Source organism: Phaethon aethereus (genome assembly GCF_964289735.1).
Source record: "Phaethon aethereus genome assembly, chromosome: 5".
Lineage (NCBI taxonomy): Eukaryota > Metazoa > Chordata > Aves > Phaethontiformes > Phaethontidae > Phaethon > Phaethon aethereus.
In genome coordinates, this window is record NC_138579.1 from 68,037,937 (window position 1) to 68,044,371 (window position 6,435).

Sequence of the window (6,435 nt, forward strand, 5' to 3'; positions counted from 1 at the left end):
AGAATTGAGAATTTACAATCTACACAGACAATTTGAAGCTGGACACTCATTACTTTGCCTCTCTTCTCCTATTAAACTCAAGAGTTTGAGGCAGGTGCAAGCTACCCCATACACACTCTTAGGTTCTCCTGACCCTGGAGCAGCTTCAAACCTGAGAGAAAGTTTTCGTAACATTCGACCGAAGGTTTTGTAACGGTCTAAGCCAGTTTGTGGCAGCGATCGCACTTGCAGTTACTGAAGCGTTACCTCTTTACTGTTGCAGACAGGGTACGGCCTGGCTTCTCCTGGACGTGCTCACGCGGTGCAGAGGCTGTGCTCTTCGTTTCTGCTTACCAGCCTCCATCACTGTCAGCTTCCAACTGGTGGTTCTCCCCCACTGCAATTTCGTATCAAACAGGTTAAGTTAAGCCAACTGAATTTAAAGATGTACAGCAGAGTCTCTTCTACGCTGAAGGAAGAAAGGTGAAGCCTCCTCACCCCACTCACACTGATCTTAGACGACAAGGAATAATCAACAAATTAAAGGAAAATACAGTGTATCTGCCTTCGTGCCTGGCTGTCCAAATCGGGACAGGAGAAACACTAGCAAAGCCCAAGATTCAGGCTCAGACTGGGTGAAAAAAAAACATAGTTAGAACAGGTAACACAGTAAAACTAACTAACTGGCTTGCTTTTTAATGATGCAAAATTATTTTATAGTACAAAATACACCTGCCAGAACAAGATCACAATTGAAATACTGCTACAGGAGAGGGAGAGAAGAACAAAAGCCAGTAAATGGACGGATTCTCACTGCAGCAGCGAGGAGATTTTTTTTTTCTTCTCCAAAGTGGTAATTGATTGATCTTTACATGTGCTGCCAATTTAATTCTAGAAGTATAAAAGCAAAGGGTTATAGAAACTTGCATTACTCAGAGGAAACAAACTACAAACCTTTCATTTTTGGACACCACAGTTGACAGAATAAGAAACTACAGTAATTAGACCAGGAGAAATGGTGTTCTCACAGACTGTGCTCGATTCTGAAAAGCTGAACGTACATTCGGATTTGCTGCCTCATGTCCCTTGGCTCCTGTCAAAATACAGTCGCTTGCTTTTTCACGCAGGCTTTGCAACACAGCGCTTTGCTTTCTCCTCGGTCGCTCCGCAAGCTGACAAGCTACGGCTGCTCCGCTCGGAGCATCCTACTCCCCAGAAGCCCGGCATTTCGCTCCGGCTAGCCGAGCTCTTTCCGCCTGCCTCGCCTCCCCTCGAACGTGACCTGCGGCCCCGATGCGCTCCGCTGCCAGGCTCTAGGGAAGCCCCTCTCGATCCTCAGGCTCGCTTCGTCTTTGATATGCTGCGCTCCAGTTCTCCAAGCAGCGTTTTTTAATCCCTACCTTTGATTTCTAGAAAACGCTACATTCCTGCTCCACTAGGGATAGAACAATTCATGCACGTGTACAGCCCAGTTGCATATTTCAGGCCCGTTCTTCCAATCCCAGGTCCCGACAGCCGCGATGGACCAGGGGTTGGATGAAACACCAACTAACACATAGAGCTCCGACAGCCCCTTTGGGCTGTAAAGAGCCTCGCAACAAGACTGGCTTCCTCGCAGGGGCACACAGCGTCTGCGGTAGCACAGAAGTACGGGAACGAAGCAACACCCAGTACCAGGAAACCTAAAGCTTGTTCCGTGCCTTTTCCCCTTAAATTCTCTGACAAACTCAAAGGGAAAACACTTATTGAAATTCTGGGACAAAATCTTTCTCGGCAGGTTTCCCTGCAGTTGGTTATGGTGCGAATCCATCCAAGTACACGATCTACATGACATGAGTGAAGATTAACGAAGATGCAGATCCCTCAGATGTCAAAGCCCCCAAGTTATCCGTCACCGAGGATGCAAACACAACGTGGTTCCAAGCTTCTGCATACTTTCCCTGTGCTCCAACAGCGAGCTCAGTCCTGCCCCAACCCCTCCGCACCGCCGTCTTACAAGAAACGTTCCCACCACGAACACTGCGCCGTCACCTCCGCTTTTAGCCTTACCTGACATCCGCGAAGAGTTCCTTAACTATCCACGGAGAATAACCAAGACAAGATGGGAGTCCAGCTCTGCTGCTTAGGAAAAGATAGTCCTCCAACTTCACACAAGGACCCCTTTCTGCGTTAGAAAATCTTTGCTGGACTCAACAGTCAACAGATCTGTACGCTCCTACGAATTTTCAAAGTAAAACTTTTTTTCAAAAGCCTCAGCAAACGGACCCCTAAAATCCTGAAGTCAGACATGAATTTGGCATCTCATTTCCTTATGGTCCCGTGGAAGTCCCAGAGCTGACTGTCAGCTTCAGCCCTGTGGTGGTTAGCCCCTAGGCTGTAGGGGCTTGGCCCTTTCACACCCAGCAAAGTCCACGGTACTGAACACAGCCGCTAAATTCAGGCATCCCTTCAGAAAATGAGAATTAGCTTCTAAATCTTAAAAGCACTTAAAATAAAACCCTGTAAAAAGAACTTACTTGAAGTGCTTCATACTTTCTCGTCCACATCTCTAACATGTCTGCAGCATCGTCCGTTCCCGAGGGGCTCAGAGGGGCACGGCAAGTATAGCTGCAATGATTAGACATGCTAAACATGATACACATTAATTAGCCATCTTAATGCCTAGAACTGGTACGAATCTAAAGATTAGAGCGAAAAGCCTAACTCCCTGTACCCTAAAAGACAAACCAGTTGTATCCATCAAATCATGAGCCGCTGGTTTAAAAGTTTCAGAGCTTCCTACAAAGAGGTTTTTGTTTTTATATAACTATTTTGGTAAATCACTTTTAGCAACGTGACCATTTACGACTAAATCCTCATCTCGGGAACCGTTACTTTATGATTCGCATTTAAGCAACGCAGCAGCAATCTTAAAACTTGAATCTTTATTTCTGATCTCTTCGCCTGCCGTTCGGAATGCCCTCGAGGTGTCATCTGAGGGGCTGCATTGTTGTCCACCTACTCACAAGTGGACGTAAGGGAAGAAAATGCCAGGCTTTTGTCAGAGGTTATTTTCAGCTTGGCGATAGCAATGGCATTGCTCAGATCCCTGAAGCCCTCTCTCATTCCCCTCCCCTCCCAGCTTATAGGGCCGAGGGCAGCGGCCGCCGCATTTAAAGGGCGCAGGAATCCCTCGCGTTCAAACCCTTCGAGGCCTCAGGAAATCGGGAGAATCATCGAGCGACTCCGGTAAGTCGTGTGTCGGGTTCTGCCACGACTGTCTGATATAAGGGCTTGGGTATTTTATTTTTTTCTCCTAACAGGTCGTAGAAGCAGCTTACTGCTCGACAAAAAAAAAGGTGTAGGTATAGCACAGAAATGTGAGTCCTGCAGTGCTGACAGCAGCGGTTTAGGTTTGGAGTAGCCAACTGGTAAAAGAGATTCCTCAGGGCTTCTCAGCCTGTGTAGTAGCTACTAGTGTTAGAGGAACGGGGCCGCGGAGATCCTCCTTCACGAGATGCGCGTTTTGGCTACATGCAAAACCGGATTAACAGAGGTTTGAGAAGCTTTAAAAAATTTTGCTACAGAGCTACAGAATTCTGTTTTCCACAAATGTCTTTGTACATACATTTTTTAAAGCATATAAATGTATCTGCTTTCATAATTTCTCAGTTAAATATTCCAGAAGTAAAAAAAAAAAAAAAAAAACAACCCACCAAAAATCCTCAAAATATTTAATACCTAATAATCTTATTTTCTGGAGGTGCAATCTTAAATTTCTGCAACAGCGTGCATCCGGGAAGATTCAAAAGAAACGTGGCATTACTATGCATTACTAGAAAGTAATAGATAAGTGGAAGGACACAGAAATGAAAGCAAAGCACTCGGACACAGGACTCTGGCTTTTTCTATCAGCTTTGCACACCAAGTGCTTCATATCAAGTTACTTAAAATCGTTTGTTTTACGAGGGCTGTGTAACTTAGAGTGACCGGTGTCAATGAAAAATTGTATTCACTTTCCCGTGTCAGTGCGGAAATTCCCACCCCTCGATCTCCAACCGTTGGTTTACTGAAAAAATAAAGGAAAAACGCTGGTCATCGTGAGACCGCGGTGGAGGCTAAAAGTATGACGCTAACTGATAAATTTAAAATTTACCTGTATCCATAGTCCATTGAATGCACGAGGATATAAGAAATACGATTATAAATACATAACAATATTGCATCCTCCATTAAATGAGCTCACTCTTCAAATATAAACATTTTCTCTGCTGCGAATCTATTCTGAGAGACGCCGCTTTCCGCAGCGGGTGGGATTTTGGCAAGCACAACCTTGGGCTTTTTGCGCCGCAGCGGCAGGAGTTGTGCTTTACGCCGCAACGCGCCACGAGAACGCGTCACACGGCAAGTGTTAGTCGCAGAGAAAAACTACAGCAGCGTTTCAATGACTGCTTTTGTACAGGAAGGCGTACACGGTTAGCCCGTGGCGCTGGCGAGGCAAGTGACGGTAAGGACGGCGGAGCGAGCGGCTGGCGGGCACGGCGCAGGTCCGCAGCGGGGCTGCGATGAGATCCCGGCGCGAAGTCCTGCCGGCGCTGCCGCTTCCCACAGGCTTCAGCTGGGAAAAGAGTTTTGAACGTAGCCTTGATACTTGCATTTCAATGGAGGGATTTAAATGGGTATTATTAGTGTTTATTTACTGGGTAAGGAATCGATATTCTTACACTTCTGAGCGAGCCTAGACCGCGCAGCCAGCGGGGACTGAAAGGAGAGGCGCGAGGCGCGGCCTCGCCGTCAGTCCTGGTTCAGCACTTCCACCGCTCCTCGCCAAGACCAGCGCTTCCCACCCTGCTCCTGCCCTTCAAAGCCACCCTGCAGCACGCGTGGCACCCGCCCAGAATCCTCCCGGCCAGGCGCCGGCCTCCGCGCGCCATTCGGGCAGGACGGGAGCTCCGGACTATCCAACGCGTAAGCATTTAGAAGGAAACACCCCAATTACTTTCAACATCTTTTCACCCCCGCTGCCTGGCACTAGCACTGCCTTTCGCTCCTCTGCCAACCTTCGTCGGGCCGAATGGCATCCGCTTCCCATGTAAACCAACGGATCTAAACACATCTTTGGATTATATTGGTACCGACAGCACTTCTGGCTAGAGCGAGGCACTCCGTGACAGTTGCGTGACATCCAGATTTGTGCAGTATGACTAACAGCCCAACCCGAGACGGCTCGCATTTTTTCATGCCTGTGCAGAGCAGAGAAACTCTCCAAAGGCTCCCTTGCTCTGAGGCTGGCCCACAGGGTAGTGTTACAAGCTCTAAATAACGAGAAGCACGTATCCTTGGCTGCACGTCCGAGGTGCACAAATTCTACTCCATATAGCAGCTGCATTTTGAAACGGAACGATACGAGCGGCTGAACTCCGGCAGAGCAAGACCACTCCACCAGCTTAACAGCACCGCGAGCGCCTGCCAACACGTCGCAACGTTAATACGCACAAGTTTCTCTGTCACGTGGTTAATACATTTAGAGCGGGCCACTTCCCACTAGATCACCAAAATATAGCAAGTACCACGTGGTTAGCAGTCACTGCAAGTTAACCAGATTTAAACAAAGTTGAAGGAATTTCAAGGGGATTTAGATACCGACACCAAATGAAATTAAGCAAAATTCAGACTTTGGGTATAATTTTTTCTACGACAAATAGGAGACTGAGTTCTATTTGGTGGTGGAGTCACCATCACTGGAAGTGTTCAAAAAACGTGTAGACGCGGCACTGGGGGACATGGTCTAGTGGGCATGGTGGTGTTGGGTTGATGGTTGGATATGATGATCTTAAAGGTCTTCTCCAACCTTCATGATTTTGTTTGCACATTGTAAGGATGCAAATTTATCCACCATTACAGCACAGTTGAGTAGAAAACTATGAATGCCATCTAGCCCGGGGGCTGTCCTTGCTCACGGTAATACGGTTGCTGGGACGGCCACTGCAGTCCGGCATTCGGAGAGACAAAGAACGCAAGGACACGAAGAGCACGGATGTGCCCCGGTAGCTCACCCAGCTGTCACGCAGCCAGCGCAGACATCACGGCGTACGCTGCCGTTCTTACGCCGGTGTCCTCATGGGAGCGTCTTTACTGTGACTTCTCTCTCCGAGAGCTTCCCATCAGGTGATGCCAAAAAAACATGGAAAATGTGTATGCATGCCCAGGCACGTTACTATAATTAGCCTCAGCAGCAATGGTTCTTGTAAGAGCTCTCCCCCCAGCCCGTAACAGCACAAGGTTCACTGTCACGCATTATCAGCCTTTTTCAGAGATTATTTTTCTTTCAGCTGATGATGTCATTAGAGCTACTTTCCGACACGCATCCCGCCGCCACGGACCGAGCTGCGTGGCGTGCCTGGGAGGGGACTAACGCAGCAGAAGCACTTTTACAGAGACTGGAGGCACAAACCGCTCTCGTCCTCCCAGGCAGCT